At 43.7% G+C, this 26,162-nt stretch overlaps 1 protein-coding gene across 1 annotated transcript in view; it reads left to right on the top strand.

Moving 5' to 3' along the window:
- The window catches only part of GPR139 (G protein-coupled receptor 139), a 38,244-nt gene that overhangs the window by 493 nt on the left and 11,589 nt on the right, over window positions 1-26,162 (top strand). The gene's annotated exons all lie outside the window — the stretch shown is intronic.

The following is a 26,162-nucleotide window of genomic DNA, read 5'->3' as shown; positions in this document are numbered from 1 at the left end:
GGGGGCTGTGTGTGTGACTTGACTGCACTTCCCCACGGCTTTCTGGGGTTTCACTTCTCTTGTGGCCCCCCCACATCCACTCCAGCCTGAGAAAACCTCTGTCCCCTCCCCCACCGCGCGTGTCACCCCTGATTGGAGGTGAAGCCAGAGGTTCTGATGCCCAGCACTCTTTCTCTGGGGCTGCTGGGATGGAGAAAAGGATGAGCCCCTGTGACCCCTAAGCGAGGAAGGGGTCTCCAGGGAGGCTAGGAAGAGTCTGGGTGGGTCTGGGACCATGCCTTGGCCAGGGTAAGGGTCCAGAGACACCCACAGGCTTCAGAAGCCACCACTTCAGGGGGTCACAGTCTCCTTGAGGACATGCCTTGCCCCCTGGCTTTGCTTCCCTGTCCATCCATTCTGGGCAGCTAATGACCACTGCGGATGTCTGGCTGGTCCCACATCTTAACGTCCTCTCCAAAGTGTGACTGAGACTTGTGCTGAATTCCTGAAGAGAGCTGGGCTGCTGGGGGCTGGGGGTGCTTGCTGTTTGTGAGAGAGGGGGAGGGGGTTCCTGGGGCTCCAGCTTGAGATAACCCCTTCTTCCAGATAGTCTCTGAGACGGTCTGTGTGGCAGAAAGATTCCTAAAGATCACTTGCAAGCAGACAAGAGAGGGACAAAAGGAAACAGAAAGAAAAAAATCCAGCATACAGCCTAGAATCACAACATCATCTACCCTGCCATTCCGCATCCTGGGAACTTGGGAGCTGGATTTCTGAAAGCCTTGTTGACATTGCCTTTTCAAAACATTCAACTTGGTGGTCAGGGCCCCTGATAAGGTTGTTTATATAAATTCCCCCTCCCAAATTTTGGAAGGAATGAGAAAGCATAAGTTTACAATCACCAAGCCTCTCTCCCAGCGAGTGATGAGGTTTTTATTACTAACTAATCGTTCTGGCTGCCCTGGGAGAGACGCTCAGCCTCTGATTCACCCTGCTGGGGCAGCAGCACGTGTCCTATAATTACCTTGAGCAGGAATTGATTTGTCCAGTCCCCACCTCCCCATCAGCCCCCCTGAGCCTCTCCCAGAGCTCTCTTTTAGGGAGTGAGTTTTTGAGGAGGTTGGTTATTGGTGACACTTGCTGAACCAGAGAAGTGATAGCCGCCCCTTTTCCCTTCGGCTCTCACATCAGAATGTCTGACCCCTCTGCCTTCAACCCTCCATCTCCTCTGCTGACTAAAGAAGCTACTCTCTCAGGCTTTCCTTCTGAAAACCCTTTAAGGGACAGAGACATAAAGACGGGGAGGCTCCAAGGGCCCAGAGCAGGGATATGAAGATGAGTAGAACAGGGGAAAGCTCAGACCTTCAAACACCTCAAGGTGGAAAACAAGATACCTCACATCTTTACAGCATAACTCCTATGCCAGACATGGCCTTCCTGACCCACAGCATTGGCACCTATTGTGTGCCAAGCAGTCCTAGGCACAGGCTCATCATGGCTGAGCCCAGGGTTAGGAGACAAAGAGAGAGGGATTAGGATGAAAACTTGGAAGGCACTGATAGGTTCTTATGCTCCACTAAAAGCTGTGACCACCTACTGTGTGTCAAGTGCTAAAGAGGTGCCTACAGGATTCAAGGAGCTCACAAGTGGAGCTTGTGGTGGATGCAGAAGGACCAAGCATTCTGGAAAAGGATGATTGAAGAGGGCAGGCTTGCAGGAAGATGATAGGTTGATAAGTGTTTTGTTAATTGCTTGCAAGGTGGTTCAGAAGGTGAAATCCTTAAGTCATTCTCTTAGAACCATAAGGGCAGGCAAGTATGTCCTAGTGACTAAGAATGCAGACTGTAGAATGAAGCAGAGCTGGTTGTTAACATGTGGACCTTCTGTGTTTCTGTGCCTCAGTTTCCACATCTGTAAAACAGGCATTAGGACAGCAGCCACCTCCCGGAATGATGGCAAGAAGGAAAGACGTTGATGGAGATGATGGTGCAGGTTAAGCGCTCAGCTCAGTGCCTGACACACCACACACTGACTGATTGCTGCTGTGACACTGCAGTTGTGGTCATCATGAAGCTGATCTGGTTGTAAGGAGGGGGACTGCGTGGCATGGGAGTCAGAGAAGGGACTGGGAGCACACAAGAAAAGCACTTAGCTCAGCGCCTGAGCTCACTACAGTATTCCCCTCCCCACCCCCAGCTACCGGCAATTAGCAAACCCTCATTACCCTGCTACTGACCAGGATGCACAGCTATGCTGAGTGTGAAGTAACAGACCACAGAGCTTGGTCATATTGTTGAAAACTGAGATTTTAATTGAATCACTTTTCCTGGCAGTGAACTCACCCCCATTTCCAAATTCTCACAGTGATTGGAAACTGAGGGGTGGATGAGGAGTGGCTGTTTGGCAACAAGGGAGCTAGTGACTAGGAGAAAGCACAGATGTTTCTTACCTCCTTCAGTATCTAAACTAAAAGGAAGAGCTTGGGAAAAGCCATGTGGTCCAATCCCCTGCCTCTAGGAATCACCTCAGTCTAACTTAACTGCTTTGGAGTGGGACCCGGGGGTCCTAATGTGAAGTATGGTAACAGCTCTGCCACTTAAGAATTCTTAACATTTCTGTACCACAAATTACCCCACTTGTAAAATGGGGGTAACAGCACTACCTACTACCCACACAGATAATGTATATTAAATAAGATCATCCATATAAAAATGGCTAAGCACAGTGCCTGGACTGAGGAAAACACTTATTAGTGCTTTCTCTGCACGGGATCTTTTTCTATGCTAAATGCTTAGATTATTGCACTTAATCTTCACCACATCCCTGTGACCTGTACATGTCCCTGAACCCATTTTACAGATGAGCAAACTGAGATTCTGAGAAATGGAGCATCCTGTCCACAGTCACACAATCCAACCAGTATGTAAACACCTGCTCTTTCCATTGTACCACGGTGCCTTCATTATTGCCAGGAAGTTCTTCTAAATAACCCCAGTCCTTTATGCTGTGTACTCAGTGGAGAACATTGGAGTGTCCCAGCTGTTCCTAAAACTATGTCTCTTTTCTCTTCCTTTTAAGTAAGCAAGATGTTTCTAGCTTTTCCAAATGCATACAATAAGCCAGTAAAGCTAACAAGGTGCAGTTGGGGACCCTGATGGGGCCAAATGGGACAAGATAGTCCAAAGCAGAAGGCAGTACAGGAAGAAGAGATGAGCCTGATGCCTGAGGGAAGAGAGTGGCAGGGAGGACGGGTGAGCCTGGCTGATAAGGAAGGAGCAGCACGAAATTAAACTGAGATATGAAAGATATTTTTTTAAATTTTACCTTCTAAAAGGCACCAGGGATGTTACGGGAGACAAGGTAAGGAAGACGATAGCCTGACACCACACACAGCCCAGCAGATAGGAGCATTTCTGTAACTGCCATGTGAGGATGGTAATACCTGCCTGTGAGGATCGGTGCACAATGAAGGAGATGATGAGTCTGTCACCTGTCAGATAGTGCTTTGACACATGGTGGTTACAGTTGCTGCTAACAAGAGGTGAGAAAATGGTGCCTAGCAAGCTGGACTGAGCCCTCAGATGCATTCTCTTTTGAGAACCGGTAAACATCTTTTGAGAAAATATAGTAAACAGGTTAACAGTACAAGGTCTGGAGTTAGACCTCTGGGGTTTGAGTCCTGGCTTTGCTATTTATATGCTGTGTAACCTTAGTTAGGCAAATGACTTTACTCTCTGCCTCAGTTTCCCCATCTGTAAAATTGGATGATGATAATAATGGCACATACCTCATAGAGTTGCTGTGAAAATTCAGTGGGTTATATATTTAACACAATGTCTGCCACACAGTAAGCACTCCATAAGTCATATTTTTCATCATTTAAAAATTAGGAAAATTAGGGGCGCCTGGGTGGCTCAGTCGGTTAAGTGTCTGACTTCAGCTCAGGTCACGATCTCACGGTCGTGAGTTCGAGCCCCGCGTCGGGCTCTGGGCTGATGGCTCAGAGCCTGGAGCCTGCTTCAATTCTGTGTCTCCCTCTCTCTCTGCCCCTCCCCCGTTCATGCTCTGTCTCTCTCTGTCTCAAAAATAAATAAAAACGGTAAAAAAAAAATTAGGAAAATTAAGGAAAAATTCTCAACTTGTCTTATGACACCAGCTTTACACTAATACCAAAGCAGACAAAGATATTACAAGAAAACTACCAGTCAATATTCCCCATGAACATAGACACAAAAGATCCTCAACAAAATATTACCAAATCTAACTCAGGAATATATAAGAATGATAACAAATCAAGATAAAGTTGGGTTTATCCCAGGAATGTAAGGCTGGCTCAACATCTGAAAATCATTCAGTGTGATCCACCATAATAAAAAACCTAAAAAAGGAAATCCATATGATCTTCTCAATAGATATAAAAAAGTATTTGACAAAATTCAACATCCATTCATGATAAAAATGCATCACACTAGAGAACTTCTTTAGCCTGATAAAGGTTATCAATAGGTAACCTATAGCTAACATCACATGTGATGATAAAAGATGGAATGTTTCCCCTCTAAGATCTAGAACAAGGCAAGGAGATCTGTTCTTGCTACTCCAATTCAACATCATACTGGAAGTTCTAGCCAGGAAAGAAAACGAAATAAAAGGTACACTGGAAAGGGGCACCTGGGTGGCTCAGTCAACTGAGGGTCTGGTTCTTGATTTCAGCTCAGGTCATGATCTCACAGTTTGTGAGTTTGAGCCCCAAGTTAGGCTCTGCACTGATGGTGCAGAGCCTGCTTGGGATTCTCTCTCTCTGCCCCTCACCCACTTGCACTCTCTCTCAAAATAAATAAACATAAAAAGTTGTTTAAAAAAAGGTATACGAGAAGGAAGAAATTAAACTGTTTCTATTCACAAATGATACAATTACCTTCATAGAAAATCACAAAGACTCCACACAAAAAAAGCTCCTCAGAATAAGTGAGTTCACCATGTTTGCACATGTTGCACCATGTTCACACTGTTAATATGCAAAAACCTACTGTATTTCTATGCATTAGCAATGAACAATTTAAAACTAAAAATTGGAATTAAAAAAATAGATTTCCAAGTTTCCTTGAAAAGCCAGAGGAACTAACATTAGGCACATATTCCCGGAAGGTTGGCTGCAGATGAGGAATGGACTGCTTTCCTATGTAGCTGCTTTTTGGAGAGAGAGAGAGAGAGAGAGAGAGACAGAGGGTTGGCTGCAGATGAGGAATGGACTGCTTTCCTATGTAGCTGCTTTTTGGAGAGAGAGAGAGAGACAGAGAGAGAGAGAGACAGAGAGAGAGAGAGAGAGACAGAGAGAGAGAGAGAGAGAGAGAGTGCGTGCGCATGCGCCTTAAATAGGCAATGACATTCATATTATTCAAAAACCTAGTAATATAAAAAGGCACACATTGCGAAATCTCCCTCCCATCCATTTCCCCCGCTCACCAATTCCTAAATCCACCCCATCATCACTACTACACAGATAACAAGGGCATCAGTATCTTGGTTTCTTATTTGTTCTTTCAGAATGTTTTAGTTTATATACAAGCAAGTATGAATAGAGGATCTCAACTCTTCATTTTTTTTTTTACTGTTCTCAAAATGAGCACATTATACACACTGTCCTCCATCTTGCTCTTTTTCACTTAATATATTAATCATCCATCATGGTATATTGAAGCTTTTTCATTCTTTTATGAAGCTGCATAGTATTCCATTGTATATTTGTACCATAATTTAATGGGTGCCCCTTTCAAAATCACATGGGCACTCTTATGTGAAAGTCCCTATATGCGACACCTCACTGTTCTCTGTAACATGTATGGCCCCTCTTTATGCACATTTGGCCCTAGGATCCCTGTTATAACAGTGGGAGAAAGAGCACTGCATGAGGAGTCCTGGATTCCAGGCTATTCTCTAGCAATAACTCACAGTGTGGGTCTGTCAGAGGCCTGAGAGAGCTGGGCTCTGCTTGTATAGCTCAGTTGGAGACATGGCCCATAAATGGGACACAAGCGCTGACCAGTGAAGTAGCTATGCTGGAGGCTGGCCGGGTTGGCCTTGGGCTGGGGTCCAGAACAGTAGCTTTGTTGTCCTTGCCCCTGCACAATTTCTGTCGTGATCCCATGTGTAATTTCTGCTTTTGAGGTTGTGTATAAAATGCATTGCACTGGAACTGAATGGACATGGATTTGGATCCTGTATCCTACCCGTGTTTGTTGTGTGATCTCAGATATGATACTGTACCTCTGAGTCCCAGTTTTCATTTGTAATAAAATAATCAGCCAAGTTCAGCATTTAAGGAAGAGGTCTCTGATGTTAGACTGAATGGGTTTGAATCCTAGCTTCCCTACTTACCAGTCTGTGACCTTGAGCCAATTTCTCACCCTCTATGAGTCGCAGCCTCATCAATGAGGTGGGGCCATACTAATACCTATCTCATAGGGTTGTTGTGAGGATTAAATGAAAATGTAAAAATACTTAGCACCATTCTTGGCACATGTTTGCTCTTGTATAGAGTAAGAGTTCAGTAAGTGTTATTAACCTTCTGTGCCCTGCATTGTTACTGTGGTGATCCAAAATAAAATATGCAAAGGCTTCTCACAATCCCTCAAACATTGTAGGGGCTCAATAAAGAGTACCTGGTGTTGTTTTTATTGTTTAACATGTCAACAAGCCTTGTTGACCAAGGTCTTTCCCATACAATTCCACTCAGAGTGCACCCACCAGGAATGAAACTCCTTGCCCTGGAAAACTAAGAAAGAATTATCCAATGGATTAAACAATCAATTCCATCATAAGCCTAAGGAATTTGTACCTCTCAAAGAGTTGCCTGTGGTTCAGTGAAACCTCCAGAAATACCATCAGTCCAGAACATGAAACCTTCTTCAGCTAAAGTTGATAAAGGGACTGACAAGCACCAGAAGAGTGCCCTGCATGCTGCAGCCAGGATCATAAACAGAAGTGATCCAGGGAGGTGAACACAGATCCTGCCACTGAACCTCCATGTGATCTGAACTGTGTGGGCAATGCTGATAGGGGATGCTAGCCCTGCACAGGGTGCCATGAAACGCTGGGGGCAGGGAAGGGCAGGTGTCTTGAATTCAAATACTTGCTAGAGGCAGTCAGATAGCATAAATAAACAAAGTGGCCCAGTTTTAAGAAATATTTCACTTACCCAAAGAATCATCCTTCCCTGCTGTTTTTCTGAAAACATGTGGCCCTTTTGGTCTCTCTAATCTTCTCTCAGTGATAGAGACGTATGTACCAAAACCACTGCACTCTCTTAACAACTGCTAGCACGTTTGTTGCACTTACTATGTACTAGGGATTCTTCAAAGCATTTTACAGGCACTAGCTCATTTAATTCCCACAACGACCCTTTGAGGTGTGCATACTTATCATGCCCATTTTTCAGAAGAGAATGATGAGATGCCCATGGTCACATAGCTAGAAATCAACAGAGTGATACTCATTACTGCTATCCAGCTTTATGATAGGAAAATGGCAACACACACACAATGACAGCTGACAAGCAACACTTGGACTAGATCACTAGGGACAGGGGTAACAAACAATAGGGAGGAGTGGGGAGGAGTAGGGACTGGAGGAGGTTACAAAGTACCATCACCACTCAGCTCTCTAGCCAATGCAGTGTTGCCAAATTCTTCCAAAAATCTACAAATCTAGATTTTTATATGAAATATCCTAATGTTTCAATGTTGGCAACTAATTCAAAAATTTTAAAAAACACTGTGCGAGCCAGCACTGCATGAGCCAAACCAAACATATCTTCAGGCTTGATACAGCCCACCAGGCTGCCAATTCACAAACTCCAGAGTGGGTAAAGCTTTAAGAGGTACCAAGAAATGCCAACACAGTTCACAGTGTGTGGAGAATAAAAACAAGAAGCTAGGGGGAGGAGTAAGGAATAAAAGAGAGGGAGACCCAAAGAAACACATGACTAAAAAAAAAAAAACAAGCATGCCAACTCAGGAAACCAGGGGTTTGGCATGACTAGAAGAAAGGGCTCCAAGTAGTACCACAAATTGCATGTTGACAATGTCCTGGAACACAAATCCACCATTTTTTTTTGTAAATGGGAAGAGCCCTTAGAACCTGACAGCACGGTGGATTAGGATGTGGGCTCATGGTCTCCCACTGACCTGGATTCAACTTCCAGCCTCGTGACTTCCTAGTGGCAGGGCTCTGGCAAGTTGCTTAAACCTCTCTGAGCGTCAGTGATCGTCTCTGCAGAATGGGTATAACAGTGCCTTTTTCACAGGGTGTATGTACAGACAAAATGAAGCAATTCATGGCTAGCAGGGGTCCCAATGTCTGCCACTCCATGGCTGCTGTTTTTTAATCAATGTCAGCACCATCATTTTATAACATGAGGAAACTGACACCTTAGCCAATGTCACAGAGCTAGGAATGGCAGAATCTAAACCAGAACTTAACTTTCCCAACTTTAATTTAGTTCCCTTTTTATAAAATCACACCGCTAGTGATTTCTTGAGGAAGCAAAGTGATAGGAGTAAAGGAGAAACAGGCTGTGGAATTTTAGAACTCAGAGTAATCATCTAGATTTGGGGGCATTTTGTTGTTGTTATTGTTGTTTTATGTAGGATTATTTTAGGTGGCACAAGACTGCATCATTATTTAATCCCTTTTCAGTTTTCTCAACCTTTCTGATTCTATCAAAGGGAAAGTCTCATCTTGGTGCTAGTATGTCTTTAACACCTTTTCACGCATGCTAAACCTCCCTTATTAACAGACACAGAGCAGGCCTAGAGCTCGGCCTTGGGAAGCAGCAGTATCTACCTAAAATTTAATGTCACCCTTGCACTGTCATTATATTTATGTTTAAGGCTATCTTCTGTTTACAACAGGGAGGTGGGTTTGGGATTCAGGGTTGCTATATATGCTGTCCAATATAGTAACCACCAGCCTCACATGGCTATTGAGCACTTGACATTTGAGTAGCACAACTGAGGAACTGATTTTTTCATTCAATTTCATTTCAATCCATTTACAATTAAGACCTGATACTTGATTCAGTTATTGGACAATAACTGTATATTGGAACAACTTGGGTATGTGAATCTACTCTGAAATTTTCAACTGTATATTTTATGACATCTAAACAGAAATCAGGATTTCCACTGAAAAATTTAGCATCCTTAGAGAAATGTGCTCAGAATGTAAAATACATGCCAGACTTTGGACATTTAGTATGAAAAAAAATTAAATATCTCATTAATAATTTATATTGATTACATTTTTGGATGAACACAGTTAAATAAAATATATTTTTAAAATTAATTTCACCCGTTTCTTATTTTGTTAATGTGGCTGCTAGAAAAATCAAGATTGCATATGTGGTTCACATTACATTTATATTGGACAGCAGTATTGTATAAAGTATAAATTCAGGGGGAAAAAGACAAGTCACTTTAAAACAAAATGTTAATAGCACAGGGGGCACAAGAATATGGCAAAAAATCATAATATTGGTGGCCAATCACTAAAATCTGGGGAGCCCTGATATAGTACAATGCTCTTAATACAAAAACTGAAGCCCTGGAGAGGACAAGAAATTTCCCCAAGGTTACACAGCTAATCAGGTGTGATCTTGACCCCAAATCTTCCAGATTCTGAATCCAGTGTGCTTTGGCCATTGCAACAGCCCTACCATCTGACCCCCACCAAGAGAAATGTAAGGAAAGGGGTTTGGGGCATGGGGAGGATGTGGCTACCTTGAATCCCATTGGTATTCAAACGGAGAGGACTTCTAAGTATGGATAGCCCAGGATCTTTGCTTTTCTATCAAGTGAAGCTGAATGACTTGGGCTCCTCTTGAGTAAAAGTCATGACCAGCTGAACTACAGTGAGAGTTGTGACTTTCAACCCAAATACATGTTTTCATTTTGCCCCATGGCAAAGAAGGATGAGACAAGAAACCAGAAAGCACAATTAGGCAAATGAATCTGCATTTTTTTTTAATTTTTTTTAACATTTACGTATTATTGAGAGACAGAAAGAGACAGAGCATGAGCATGGAGGGGCAGAGAGAGGGGAAAACACAGAATGTGAAGCAGGCTCCAGGCTCCGAGCTGTCAGCACAGAGCCCAACGCGGGGCTCGAACTCACGAACCATGAGATCATGACCTAAGCCGAAGTCAGACACTTAACCGACTGAGCCACCCAGGAGCCCCTGAATCTGCATTTATTGATTCACTTATCCCTCCCTCTCTCCTTCCATCCATCTATCCATGTGCCTGGCACTGCCAAGTAGGCTCATGGCAAGTCTGTGGTAGGCTCATGGCAAGTCTAAAAAGACCCATTCGATGTCTGCATGTTCGTGTGGGGAAGACCAGCATGACCAGAAGCCTGAATAAATGTAAATAGTCCCATGTGAGAAGAACATGAAGGAGAGACACAGGGTGATAAGAGAGCTTTTTGTGGGGGGACTTGCCCAGTGGGGAAGACCTAGAACCTGAAGACTGAGGAAGGAAAGAATGGAAAGAAGAGGCAAGGGGGACAGGCTTCACGAAGACTCTTAGGCAAGAGAGGACTGGTGCACCATATAGGAACAAAAAGAGGACAAGTCTGGAGTGCCAAAAGGTGGTCTGAGGACAGGAGGAAAACAAGGCATGAGATGTAAGCAGAGGAAACAGGAAATCAGAGCTTTACAGAAACCACACAAAGTGACCCTGAATTGGGAGAACACATTCTACAGTGTTGACTCCTTTTGACTTCTGGTATTAACCAATGATTTCTTTTCTTTCCCCCTTTGTTTACCAGAATATTTGGCAGTTGAAGACCTGGGGCAATTGCTTTTCCACCACAGACATTTCTTATCATTTACAGCTAGGTGCAGGGAAAACTATCTACCACATGACTTCACAGAAGGGACTATCCACAGACCCACACAGAGAGACGTGCGCGTGCGCGCGCGCACACACACACACACACACACACACACACACACAGAGATGCATGCATGCGCATGTGCACACACACACACAGATGTGTGCACACAAACATACACAGGCATATACACAGACACCACATAGACACACAGATGCACAGACATGCAAACACACAGACATACACCCACAGGGATACACACACAGAGACATGCATACACATACATACATACACACACACACACACACTCCTCCCACAGTCAAAGGTATAGAATGGTCTGGTCCTTGCTATAGCCTTTTGCTGTTAGCATTCTGGACCTCACCACCATGGTTTAGCTCCATAGAGCTGCTGACAAGAACCATCATCTGCCTCTTGAACGAAAAGCAGTGGCCTCCCTGGAAGGTAGCAGAATGGAGCAGTAACTGGAGAGAGAACTCAAGAGGGGCTGGTGCTATGAAAAGGGTAGGGATGGGCATTCCTTAAAGGAATCACAGGCCCACATTCTTAATACTCAGAGAGCCTGGCTTCCACATCATGTCCACCCTCCACACCCAGGACCCTTCCAGAACACCACCTGTCCTGGCTGAAAGGCTGATCACCACCTTTCCTATCAGGAAAGTAACACTGGCTTAGGAATTAGGCACACCTGGGGGTTTGAATCCCAGCACTGCAACTTTGCTAACTGTGAGGTCTTGAGCAGGTAATTTACCCTTCTTGGAGCCTCAGTTTCCTCATCTGAGAATGGGGGTGATAACAACTTTATTTATTTGGCATATATGTGGCACTCCTTTCATATGCCAGGCACCTATGTAGGCACTGGAGGAAAAATAAAGAAAGTCTGCACAGGTGTACATTCTACCAGGGAGACAAGTGGTAAACAAATAAACAAATGCATACACAACACTCTTTGAGATATTGATACATGCTATCAAGAAAACAACGTGGTAAGGAGATAGGGAACTATATTAGATAGGGTGGTCAGGAAGGGGCTCTCCAAAGAGTTGATGTCCAGAATGACACTGGAATGATGAGAAGGAGCCAGCCACAGGAAATACAGGGGAAGGACATGCCAGGCAGAGGAACCCCACAGGGTAAAGGCTCAGAGGTGGGAAGGAAGTGGAGTGAGGGCAGACTTGTGTGGCTGGAATACAATGAACAAGAGGGAGAGTGGCAGGAGATGAGGGGAAGAGGCGGACACTGGCTGGATTGTGGGGCCTTTTGGTCCACAGTGAGGAATCTGGATTTGCAAGAAGAGACCAGAGCCTTTTAAGCAGGTGATATGACCTAATTTTAGTTTTTCAAAGGTCTCTCTGGCTGCTGTGAAAAAAACAAATGGAAGGTGGTTTAGGAGGAAAGCTCCTTTTCTTAGGAAAGAAGAGGAAGCTGTTGCAGTGTGAACGATCTCTGGTTTCCAGTAGGAGAGAGTGCACAATACCTGTAGAGTGGCCAACACAGTGCCTGGCACACAGCAGGAGTGTGGGTCAAGGGTCATGTTCACAGACGCTCCAATCCTACTCCCACCCCATCCACCATCACCTCAGTCTCCAAGTGAAACAGCATCAGACATGTGAAGTGAGCAAACTAACAATGTCCTCAGACATCAAGGACATCTGTGCCTGGCTCTCCAGGCACCATGGCAAAGCGCCCGCAGCAAAACAGAGAGCTATCATCTTGGTTGTGGCAGTGGGCAAGTCCTGCTAATGATCCAGCTGTCAATTGCAAGAGTCCTGAACAGAGAGAAAGCAAGTGTCTGGACAAGAAGAAAAGGGTCACCTTCAGCACTGTCATTTGACAAATGAACAGGATTGAGTTCTGGCTGGCATGGTAGAGAGACATTATCATCGTGACTGCATTCAGTTCTAATGACCCAAGGTATTACAGGAAGAAGGGAGTAATGCCCCCAGGATTGAGGTGGAGACTCCAAGGACGTCCTGAAAATGGGAAGAGAATGCTCATGGAAGAGGAAAGAAAATGGTAGTTTGCCTCTTGGATGTTCTCAGCGTTAGACCTTCTGGCCAGAAGAGAATGGCTCTAAGAAATAAGAGGATTTTTTTTCCTTAATCACTATCAGTACTGAATAATTTCCTCAAAATGCTATTCAGATACATGCTGGTTAATACCTTTCTCAACCACCCTCATATAACCTCCTGAAGAGGCTTGGACTGGGGGTCATAGCCAGCCAACAGCCAACAACCAACCAGAAACTCAGACCCCTTGGAATGTGAAAGAAGCCTGTGAAAGGTTTTCTTAAAAGGCAGCACCATGCCTATTAACATTCAGAGGCAATCTCTTAAAAATTCAGGTTTCTCATGAGTCTTGGAAAATTTCAAAGGCTGGAAAAACTGAGCTTTCCCTGTCACTAAGTGCCTAGAACCAAGTAGCCACAGCCTTCTTTAGATGGCACTTGTGCTACCCAGTTCATCAGAGTCATGGTGCCCCAGCACAAAGATTTTATACACACACACACACACACACACACACACACACACACACACACACACACCTGGCCTGTTTCTCTCACTTCTGTTCCCTACCTTGCTCCTATAGGATTTTAAATTTACTGTCTTACTCTCTAAAGCTTAACACACGTACATATATCCCATATCCATTTATACCACCACACTTTTAGCCGCATCTATGCTTTCCAACCACACTATATGCTTTCCTGCAAGAAGGGAAGTTGGTGAAAACCTGGGTTTGAGATCCACTGGACTTTCCAGCTGTGTGCAATTAGCTTCCCTGAATGTCTATTTCCATATCTGTAAAATGAGGATAAGTAACAAGGATGCACCCCTTGTTGAGGGGAATACACAAGACAATGTACCTGGCACATGGTAGGTTTTTAATAGAGGATTTTTTTTCTCAAGACTGACAAGGATTTCCTATCAAATCCTCACCTGGACTCCTTAGGCTATGTTAAAGATCCGGCTCCATTACATGAGGCCAGATTTCTTTTCATTTCATACTTTGTGCCAGGAATTCTAGGGGATAAAGATGAGCGAAAGACAAAGATAAACATGGCATGGCCCTTGCCCTTAAAGAATTCACAGTCTAGATGGGTAGAAAAGCAAGTCAATAATCATAATGTGATATGACAAGTTCTACAACAGGGGTGAGGGTGAAGCATTTAAATTCCTGTGGGACCTCAAACTTATCTTTGCCTAAGGGCATCGAAAAATGCAGACTTAGGCTTTGAACTAACCATGCCAATAGGCATGGGATCTGAGTCATCTCCATGATGCCAGTACCTCTGGGGGGCCTTGGCACATGATAGGGGGCTTAGCAATACTGAATGGATAGGTGGGTGGATGCATCACATGAATAGGTGACTGCCTTCTTTATCCCATTAATGTCATGTCCACACTAACCTTGAAGAGACTGAAGAAAACATCTTGATCACCACTATCATCATCACCACCACCACCCTTTATCAAGCACTTAATCCAAGCCAAGCACTGAATCAAACACATTATTCCACACTGCCTCATTAAACCCCAAAGTAATGCCTGTGAGGTGGTACTTCTATCATCCCCATCTGGTAGATGGGGGAACTGAGGCTCTGAGAAGTAAAATAACCCGCCCAAGGCAATTCAGCTCCTGAGGAGCAGAGCTAAGACAGAGTAGGCCAATGAATACATTGGTATTCAGAGCATCAGAAAAGACAAATGCTGTGTCTACAGACCTCTGTCTTGGTTCACCCTCCCAGCCTGGTCTTTGCAGGCATTTAAAGGGACTATGTCCTCCTTCCTGATTGAAGACTCTCCCAGTGTCCCCGTTGCCCTCTCCCCAAGCAGATGGTTTAATTACTTGAAATTATTTTTGAGCAAGGACAGGCAGGTGAATTCCCTCTCCACCTCATACCTAACCTACAAAATGGAAATTGAGCTGCCTTTTTTTTTTTAAGAAGCATATTGTGATGAAACAATTTCTGTGAAAACTCTGTGGTCTTCCAAATCCTTCCACGGTTTCTGTTATCAGCCATAAATGCACTTAGTTTCAGTCAAGCACTCAAAATTTCAAATCCAGTTCATGTGGTGAATGTTTATTGACCACCTATCATGTGCCAGGCTCTATTCCTCATGCTTAAAAAGAATCATCGATAACAGCCATTAATGTTAATATAGTGCTGGCCAATATGCAAAATGAATTAAAATTTACAAAGGGCTTTCTCATCCATTATGAAACTGAAGCTCAGAGGAGTTAAATAGCTTTCTCAAGTTACTACTGGTAGGCCAGGCTGAAAAGCAAAGCTAGATCCTATACAAAGCTGTCAGAAGTAGGAATGATCCCCAAAATGGAGCCTCCCCTATGAATTCTGCCAGGACTTTCCATTATTCATTCATTCATTCGCAAATTATGTGTTAGTTATTAGTGACACAAAGACAAACAGATCTGGGTTCCTGCTCTCAGGGAGGACTCAATCTAGCTGAAGAGATGAAGAAGCAACTCACAGCAGCATGAAAATTGGTAAGATATGAGCAAGAGGGAAGCCCATGTACCATGGGACAAAGAAGAAGAAATCAACCCCAGTCTTGGGTTGGGTTGCTGGGAATGCAGCAGGGTCACAGGGCAGACTTTTTTTGCTCCTACTATCTGGAACTCACCTTCCTCTTATCTGGTACCCAATACGCAATGTGAATTCTGACCACAAATCTCTTTCTTCATCATACACATGTATGGAGCATCTCCTTCACATGAGAATCTGTTAAGAACTGGGAATGAGAGAGACGAATGAACTTTGCCCATACTTTTAAGATGTGTACTGTCCAGTGGGCAAAACAAGTAAATTGAAAATTGTAAGGTTGTACTATATGAAATTATCAGCATTTGGCCATTTTTTACCTTTTAAAATGCGTATGTTCATTTTTTACCTTTTAAAATGTATACCTTATAGTGTAATAGTTTGCTGTTCAGAAAAATAAGCTCAGGATGATGTCGAAGCCCCAAACCAGTGATCTGACACCATACTCATGCATCTACCACCGCATCCCCCATGTAGCAGTATCCATGGCTGAAGCTTGGAGAGCACAGTTACTGAAGACCTGATGGTAGAAACTAAACTAACAGCTATTTACCATAATTGTAACTAACATGAATGGAATGCCTATGACCTGTTGGGCACTGTTTCAAGCACTTCCCATGAATTAACTAACTTAATTCTAACCCATGAAGTCGGTATTATTCGATAATACCTAATATTCTATAATACCTAATATTCTATAATAATAATAGCTATTATTACCCCATTCTACATATGGGGTACAAGAAACTGAGACACATGGTAGGTTGTGAGGTGGCTCAAAGTCATGCAGTTAGTGCTATGACAAAGCCAGGCTTCTAACCCAGACATCAGGAGTGATGTCATCTGCTCAGCTGAAGCACTAATTGTGCTTTTGGTCAGAACAGTTCTTTGGTTCCAGGATCATCCAAGTGGGGCTTTCATTAAAGCCATGATCTCTTCCACTGAAATGGATATGGGGAGTTGAGGCACCTAACCTCTGGGGTATAGAATTGTAAAGGCTGTCTGTGTTGGAGGTAGAATCAGGTAGGAATCAGGAATCAGGTAGAAAATCTTCCCTGAGGGGATATTGGCAAGATAATTGGGGTGGCATCTAACTCCCCCATCAGGCCAACTGGATTTAAGCCTTATTTTTTATACTGTTAAGAACCAGAGCCAACAGAACAGTCTGGTGAGAGATGCTGAAAGACTTTGGACTCAAGCAGGACTGGTTGGGGATGCAGGAGACAAAGTGCAACCCAAGGTTGAAAAGGAAGCCATTCTCTTCACCTCTGCTAGGAATATATAGCCTCTGAGGGTGTTGGCACTTAGAGGCTTGTGAATGGAATCTTCTTCCCATTCCATTGTGTAAGCAACAATTGCTATTACTTTTGGGCTTTGGTTCTCTTGAGGATTCTCTTGCTGGTTCTAATAACATTCCAGCTAATTCTCTTGAGTTCTCTAAGCATACCATTATACTATCAATAAATAATGATGATGATGCCTTCTTAAATAGTTACATAGTTATCCTCCTTATTTTAGTTTCCCACTTTACCATTTTGGCTACACTGTAGATTTGGATTCTTTGTTAGCAGCTTTAATATTTAATATTAAATTAGTTTTACCAATAATATTTTATCAGAATGAAGAGAATGGATTGAGTTTTGCATCAAATGCAGACAGATTGCTTTGGGAACAGAACTAAGTTCCCTCAGTAACTCAGGTGTAATATGATGACATCTAGGCTCAATGCTGCACTAAACATTTATCAAGTACCCACCATGTACCATCATGTATCAGGTACTGTACTAGTGACTGGGAATATGGCCCAAAATGAGACAGGCCTTCCCAGGGCTCCCAGGATCAGGATGACCAAGGAAAGAGAAAAGACAAGGTGCCTCTAAAGGTATTTGGACCAAGAATTAGCTGATGTGGTTTTTAGATGGGCAAAAAAACATTACTGCAAGTCTCAAAACCTGGCAGTATCATTGATAATAACCAAGAAATTGACTGAATTTTTATTAGCTTCTGAAATCTTTTACAATCTATTCAGCTGAAAAAAGGAGATGAGAGCAGTGACATTAGAATTTTTCATTTATGAATGCTTTTGAGAACGTGGATTCAAGAGAAATTACCAGATATTTTAATTTTCTGCTATCTCGCCCCTGATACCAATCAGGCTACCTGTGAAACAATTTGTGATAATTAACATTTGTCTAACGCTTTTCCAGTTTGCAAAGCCACTTCCCATGTGTTGTCTTCTTCAGTCCCCACAACAACCTTGGGAGTCCGCAGAGCAATTTCACTGAGGTTATCACCCTGGATTCTTGAATTCTTATCCCTCATTTCCCTCTGGTCCACACGCCAGCCAAGCCTGGCATTTTTTACAGTGCTGCAAACAAAGCATGCTTTCACACTTCCTTGATTCTGCACTTGTGGTTCCCTTCTGCCAAGAAAGCAGCCCATCCTTTCCTTGTTCAAACAAGGAGTATCCTATTCATTCTGGGTAACCATGGGCAGGCAGGGAAAGGCCTTTTTTCCCTAGGGCAGCGAGGAAAGCGCAGCATCCTAGAGTATAAAGCACCCAATGATGGTGCCCATGTCAGAGGAGACCAGAAGACCAGTAGGGCACAAGTTGTCCTGCAGGTGATTTAGGTGTCATTGGAAGCAATGGCCCTCAGGCTTTCTGCCTTCTTAAAAAGTGTAGCAGTTAACACTTTGCAATTAGACAGACTTGAGTTCAAATCCTGGCTGTGTGACTTACTAGCTGTGTAACCTTGGGCAAATCTCTAAACCTAATTCTAAATTCCCTCCTCTACAGAAAGGATCTAACAATACCCACCTTTAAAATGATGGGAGTAGCAGTAACTAAGTGCAAACCACCCACCACAGTTTCTAACATACAATAAGGGATTGCGAAGTGGAAGCTATTATTCATTAGTAAGACCACTTCCCTTGTGGCAGAAAAAGGCACACATTTATCATCATCATCATCATCATCATCATCATCATCATTACTGCTACTGCTATTATTATTTACATTTCTCTCATTTCTAAAAACCCACTTGCTTTTCCTAGTAACATTCTCCCTGTTCTCTCTTAGAAATGATATTTCTGCTCAGAGGAGAAAGGGAGGCAGTTTGTTTTGTTACAGGCAAGGGGTACAGCAAAGCATAGGGGGTATCAATGTGGGGGCTGGACAAGCTGGCTCATGAAGAGTCAAGAACAAGAGTCATCCAAGACAAAGCGGATGGGGGAAGTGTTATAGAAAAGGGAAACTGCATAGGCAAAGGTCAAAGTCTGGAGAGAATGTGGCTTGTTGGGGGGCTTCACGTGCAGTAGTTCCTCTCAGCTGGGACATCCCCTCAGCAGGGATGATGAGTGAGATGGGATGCAGAGAGGAGCAGAGGGCACAATTCCAATGGTGTCTACTAGGCAGCCTATATTCTTCTAAGCACTTTCTATGCATTAACTTACTTAGTCCTCACAATCAGATCCATTTTACAGATGAGCAAATATAGGCACAGAGAAGTTAGGTAACCTGCCCAAGGTCACACAGCAAGAACATGTCAGATCTATATCGAGCGCCCAGGCTCATCACCAGCATACCAGAAGGCAACGATTCTTTTTCTCTATGACACTCCGGCATGTGTCCCAAAGCCAGAAAAGAAACAGACCCCTCCAAAGTCATGAGAAAGTAAGGCATCCTTCACCTGCTGAACTCAGCTTGGGCAGAGGGGAAGCTACTCTCTCTCTGGCACCTCCCAGTGTGCAGAGGTGGGTTTTTAGAAGTTCCCAAACATAAAACCATTTCCATATAATTATGCCTCCTTGACCTACATGTCATTCGGCTGTGTGCATGGGCTTGAAGCACAAAACAATTTCTCCAGCCAGAGAAAATTGCTTCCCGAGGCCCCAGGGTAATTAGACATTGTCTTCTGGGCATGGCCTGTTCCCTGTCCATCCACATCCTCTGACATAGGTGCTGCCACTTCAACCCAGCATCCACTGGGAGAATGCAGGTCCCGTGGTGGAACAGAATGTCCATTAGGACAGCGGCCTTGGAAAGCGTGCAGCAGGGCTGTGTGCATCAGGAAATTTTCCAATGTTCTTGAACATTCAGATCCCGTGGAACTTTCCTCTGTTAGCCCAAGCAGGGAAAGGGGGACACATCACATGGGAAGATGTTACTTCTCAAGCATTTGGTCTATGAGGTCTATGAGGAAGCTACAATACCAATACCCATGTCTGGAAGTTTCAATGAGGTTTATAAAGGACCTTCTGTTCTTTACTCCCCCACCCACCCACCCCATCCCCACCTGGATATCTGTAGTTTGATACAGAAATAACAACCATCTTTTAAAAAAATTTTTTTTAAGTTTATTTATTTACTTTTGAGAAAGACAGAGACAGTGCAAGTGAGGGAAGGGCAGAGAGAGAAGGAGAGAGAGAATCCTAAGCAGGCTCCATGCTGTGAGCTCACAGCACAGAGCCCAGGGTGGTGCTCAAACTCACGAAACTGTGAAATTATTACCTGAGCCAAAACCAAGAGTCGGATGCTTAACCGACTGAGCCACCCAGGCACCCCACAACTGTCTTACCTAGTAAAACCCCTTAAGGCTGAAAGCCCTTCAATGACTCTCCATTTCCTCAGGACAAATTCAACTCAACCACGACTGCAAAACTGTCTGAATCATTAGAGTCGGGTGCTACTACTTCTCTACCACTTCTCCAACCAGGCCTCTCTCCCAGCTCTCTTTCCAGCAAGGGCAGGCAGGTAACATAAATGAGTGAGGTCTGGTGGGGACTGGTTCAGCTGGAGAACACCCTCGCCCCCATGAAAATGTCACCCAGGGTGCCCTCTCCTTCTGATTTTCAAAAGAAGCTCAAATCTTCCATTGGCCATGAAATACTCCAATTTGTAGATATGACAAACTGATTCAGAAATCCTAAAGACACATCTGCAGCCTGGAATCTACCCCACAAGCCTCTGGTCTGTGACCTCCATTCTATGCTGAACTTTCAGCTTCTCCAACAGCCATTCTCTTTTTCTTGTCTCTTGACCTTTGCACATTCTGTTCTCTCTTATTGGCATACTTTACTCCCCACCCAACTGGTTCTTACTCCTCCATGTCACTGCACATACATGCCACTTCCTCCCAGAAGCCTTCCGTGATCCTCTAGTTTAGATGGTTACCCACTCTCAAGTGCTCCCAATAACATGCTGTCATCTGCTGTTATGGAGCTTCTTTCTGGGTATCTATCTGGCTTCTGCCAGGCTAGAAGCTCCAGGAAGGAAGAAACCATTTCTTCGGGTTTACTATGACATCCACAGCTGTGGCACAGTGCCTGAACACAGCAGGGAGTCAGTATCGGTGATAGAAGAAAGGGGAGGGAGGCTGGCCTGAGTTGTCTGTGATAATGCAAAATCCTTCTCACTCCAGAATCTCTTGGGTTGGGCTGTGAGCAACAAAAATAACATCTGTTGAGCACTCACTATGTACGAGGTATTCTTCTAAGCATTTGATGTAGTTCCTACAAGAACCCTATGAGACAGGTAATACTATCCCCTTTTTACAGATAAGGAACATTAAGGCACAGAGTTTTTAAGAAACTTAAGATCACAAAACAAGGAACTGGCAAACTTAGGGTCCAAGCCCATGAAGCCTGGTTTCAGAATCAGTGCCCTTAACCTCTCCACCTTTCAACAAGGGAAAGGGTTAGTGCTCTATGGAAGAAACTGTCTATCACACTCGGTGGATAAATGAATAATACTTTGAGAACCGACTACATGCAAGGCATGGTATAAATGCTCAGTCTTCTATGGGAAAATGTTATTGTCTGCCTTGCAGAGATGAGAAAACTGAGTTAAGTGCCATGTTCAGGCAAGGAAATGGGGAACTCAGATCCATCATCCATCATAGGAGGTAAGAGAAATAAATTCCTAAGAAGCTACCTAGAGAGACTGGGTTTAGACAGAAAAAAACAGAGGGAAGGGATATGATCAAGTTATCATGTGTGTAATGGAATACCACAAAATTGACAGCAAGCAGATAAATGTTCCACAAAGAATGCCATGGGGAATCCATCCACCCATCCATCCATCCGTCACTCTTATTCTACAAATGTTGATAGAGTACATACTCTTTGACTGCCCTGCAAACCCTCAAGGTTCAGAGAAAAGAGATACAGTCCCCACCTCCCAGGGCTCTCAGTGAATGGGTAATAAAGATTTTGAAGAAGATCATTACAAAAATGTGTTAAATACTCTAGCCAATGAGATGCTTGACTCAGCATACTGAGATCAGGGAAGGCTTTAAAAATAAAAAATCTACCAGGCAAAGAGCTACAGGCAAGGAAGGCATTCTAGGCAGAAGAAATAGCCCATTCAGTGCTATGAAGGAAAGAAAGAGTGCTGTGCATTTAGGCAAAAGCTCATAAAGTGAAGAGCAAGGTTCATTTGCATGAGTTACAGAAGGGAGCTGATGGTGTGAGAGGTGTCTTGTTGGTCATGCAAAAATCCTGGATTTTGGCTACCGAGCAGAGGTCTCAAACTAGTTGCCCACAGGCCACACTGTGTGTGTGTGTGTGTGTGTGTGTGTGTGTGTGTGTGTGTGTGTTGTTTGAAAGCCTCTCCTAAAGCACTGGAAGACCTGGCCAGTTGGCTGTCATTCCCTCATGGAAAACCACCAGGAAGAACTAAATAGTGGCTGCTCTCTTGAAGGAGGGCATGAACAACTCAGTTCATTAAAGGTCCCTGCATGCCCACCTCACATATTGATATTACCTGCCTGGCCCTGTTGCCATTTGAATTTTCAAACCTTGGCATAGAGCCATTGACAGGAGCAGCAAGTTTGGAATGACTCCTCATGCTGCCTTGGTATGATTGATTCAGTAAGTTCTGAGCACCCTGAGCCCAAGGAATGGGTCTTGCACTCCCAAGAGCCTATTCCAGGCTTGGCACATAGGTGGGCATCACTAAATTTATGTTGAACGAAATTGGATTCACGTGGAAGATTCTGGCACAAATCCTCTTCAGAGAAGAATGATAATCTCTCTCTCACACTGAACACTAAATTAATTTCCAGTTGCCTTTGATCATATCACCTGACTCATTTTCTGCAGTAAACCCTTGGTAAGCTCCCAGTCTACTCAAAATTGTTAACCAGAACTTCTGTGTGTCTGTGATGTTGTGTTAATCTATATTTGTAGTTAGTCATTCATTCAACAGTATTTATTAAGCAGCTACTGCATGTCAGAAACTGTGTAAGAGGTTGGAAATGTATTAGTAATAATAAGCAAAACAGACACACTTCCTGCCCTTCTAGAGTTCTAACCCCTCTAATAGTAATGATGGTGAAATTTATATAGCATGCATGGTACAAGTATGCATCGTACTTGTTCTAGGCATCTTCCCTATATTTATTTATTTAATGCTCATAGAAGCCTGTGATAGGTGCCAAATCATCATTCTTTTTATAGATAAGTAAACTGAGGCACATTATTAAGTAAATTGCCCAGGATGACACAGCTAAAAAGTGGCAAAGGCAGATTTGAACCCTAGCAGTCTGGCTCTGGAATCTGTTCTCTGTGCCCTTGTCTTTCTGGAATAACAGTGGGAGCCCCCGAAATGCCTCCTGAATCATCAAACTAGCAGACTTTAAAGTTGTGGTCAGTTCCAGTAGTGTTTATAGCAATGGAACCATAAGTAGACAGATTAATCGTAGCAATGTGCTCTGGAACCTAGTGAATGTTCAAGTTTTTCCTGACATCATGTTACTGCTTTTCTTTTTTCTTTTTTTTTTTAAGTTGGAGACCCTTGATGCAGACCTAATACTGGAAAGCAGCTGGAGGTACAAAGTCGCCAGCTAATTGTCGCCATTTATACACAGTCTTAGCTCCAGGGCAACCAGCTGTCCCTAAGAAGTAGCCCCTTAGAAGAAAAGCCTTCAGGCTAGAAAGACAGCATGGGTCACTGGCTGAAGAATTATTTGTTTAATTTATCTCTTATATCTATTAGATTCTTAGTTCTTGACTGTGCTGCCCACAGGCCTGCCGCCCTAGCTCATACCATTCCTGGATGTTGGAGTGCCCAGTCTCCCCGGTCTCCTCTTTCATGCCTCTGTGTAGCGCTCCCTGGCCCCACTGGGGGGCTTTGTTGCCGCTCTCTCCCCACAGACCTGAGAAAATGCCTGGGGCAGCCTGAGTCACTCTTGCTGCTTGGTCATGCAAACTCTTTGCCAGTCTTGCTAGCAGAGAGATCTACCTCCCCTCATCAGCAGCCTCAGCACTGTGAATGGCACACAGCACATGTCCAGCACATGCCTTTTGAGTGCAAGAAGGCCCAGAGAAATACGTGACTTACCCAAGGCCACAAAGCTAGTAGGTAGCAGAACAGAATTCTACTTGGTCAACATACATTGTAAGCTCTGTGTGGACTTGATCTGCTTGTGTGTTTCCACATTACTGCATCACCCATGTCTGGCAAAGGGCCTAGTAATGGTGGGGCTCAGTAAATGTTTGTTGAATGAATAAGTGAGCACCAACTTCATTTAATTCTTCCTTTTTCCTTGCCTGCACTGAAGAAGACAGGCAACGGAAAACAAGGCTTTTTGTGTTGACTTTGTGTTGACTGTGTTTTGTATGCACAATTGATAAGCTATTTGCCCGAAGCTAAAAATACCTACCCCTGGCAGCCATTGGGAGGCAGATGGATGGTGCTTAGCACAAGATGTTTAATCAAACAGTGACAACCCGAGCAGAGCCACAATTAGCCTCTGACACCCCAGTGAACTCTAGATGAAGAGACCGGAAGCCTCTGACTTCCTGTTGGTCCCCTGGCACCCACTGACCATCACCCTGGGTCCACAAAACAGCACAAACAAATGAGCATCCTGTGTGCAAGGCAGTCACCAGCTGGAAGTCAGAGGATGGGCAGTGTGGGCTGAAACTGAGCACCCGGGACAAATACGAGGGAGAATTAGCCAGTGGGGAGCATCATTCAATATTGGAAAGGGCAATGGAGAGTGCCAGCTGATACACATATTTAAAAAAAAAAAAAAGGAAAGAAAGAGAAAGAACAAACTGGTCTATTTCTATATAATGGTCAGTTCACTAGAGCTAATTACGGAAGCATCTGGACAAGCACGTGCATCAAATGGACTCTAAGTCTAATAAATTGTTTTTGAATCCTAAGTCCAGGACACACTTGATGTCTGTTCGGGCCAGTTTCTTAACCCACTGAGCCTCAGTGTTTTCATCCCTATAATGGGGATATTAATAGTACATATCTCCCAACATCATGTGAGGATTCAATTTAATGTTAAGTAAAACCTCTAACAAGTGAGCCACATGGGGTAAATGTTTTAAAAAGGGAACTGTCATTAATACATGCATTAGTTATTACTAAATGTGCTCAGCTCTAATATAACAGGTATCCATAAAAAGGAGAACTGGAAGAGGCATTTGATTCCTTAACAGCCAACTTCTTAACCCTTCAGTCTTTCTTATCAGTAAAGGGATGGAAAGAGTGCCTAGTTTATTCGTAAGGATTAAATGTTAGATATTTAATATTAGATACTATGATATTAGATGACATTTGATCTGAAACGTGCTTCATGTATATGAAGGGATGGGTTTTAGGGCCTAAAACACAGTAAGTGCTCATAACTTCCAGGGGCCCTGAAAAAATGGTAATGGGTCTTCTGTCTCATGCCTCTTTGCCTTGGGACATGGCAGTTCACTCTCCCTGGAGAGTCCTTCCTTGTCTTGTGTACCTGTCAAACTACCACTCACCCTAACTAGATGCAAGCTATGATACTATCTTTATTATTATTGCTTTATTGGTAACTGGCTCATTTTTGCAGCTCTGGAAGCTGAAGCCCTGAGAAGGGAAATGGCTTGTCCACGGGCACACACAGATCTATGTCAGAACCTAATTGAAGCCTGAGGCATCTCCCAACAAAATTGGGATGCCTAGGCACACTTTTTCCCCCATCTTAATGAGATATAATTGACCTACATCGCAGTATAAGTTTAAGGTATAGAGCATAATGGTTTGGCTTACATATATTATGAAATTATGGCCACAAGAAGCTTATCATCCATCACCTCAAACAGCTACAATTAAAAGAGAAAGCAAAGAGAGAAAAGGATTTTTTTTCCTTACGATGAGAACTCTTAGGGTTTACTCTGCATTAACAACTTGCACATGTATCTCAGACAGTAGTGTTAAGGACACTTTCATTGACCGAGTATAATGAGTCAGAGGTCTTTTCTACAGCCAATTCTCCCATCCTCAAGAAATACAGCAGGAGAATCCCCTGCCTAGACTTGCCAGTGATTCTTCCTCCATGTCAAGCCTTCACCTAGTTCAGATCATCTCCTTCACAGGACTAGTCATCACACTCATGCATACTAACTAATCGTGGCCACTTACTGTCCACTCTGCCCATGCCAGGCTCTGTGCCAAGATCTTTATGCATGTTACCTCCTCTGATTCCCCAACAATCTTCTGGGAAACACATGTCACTGGTTCTCCTACTTTACTGAGAAGGATGCTGAAGCTTCTGGTGTTACTTGTCCAAGAATGACAGCTAGAAAGGAACAGATCTGAGTGCAGTTCATCTATACTCCAAAATATATGCCTGTCATTTTAAGGAGTCTATCCCTTCTGGTAACTCTTACATTCTATGTTTGCTGGAAATACAGCTCAAGCTCTGCCCCTATCTGT

The sequence above is a fragment of the Panthera uncia genome, chromosome E3, assembly GCF_023721935.1.
Source record: "Panthera uncia isolate 11264 chromosome E3, Puncia_PCG_1.0, whole genome shotgun sequence".
NCBI classification, from domain to species: Eukaryota; Metazoa; Chordata; class Mammalia; order Carnivora; family Felidae; genus Panthera; species Panthera uncia.
The sequence above is the reverse complement of the archived record's forward strand: the minus strand, read 5'-3'. Positions and strand labels throughout refer to the sequence as shown.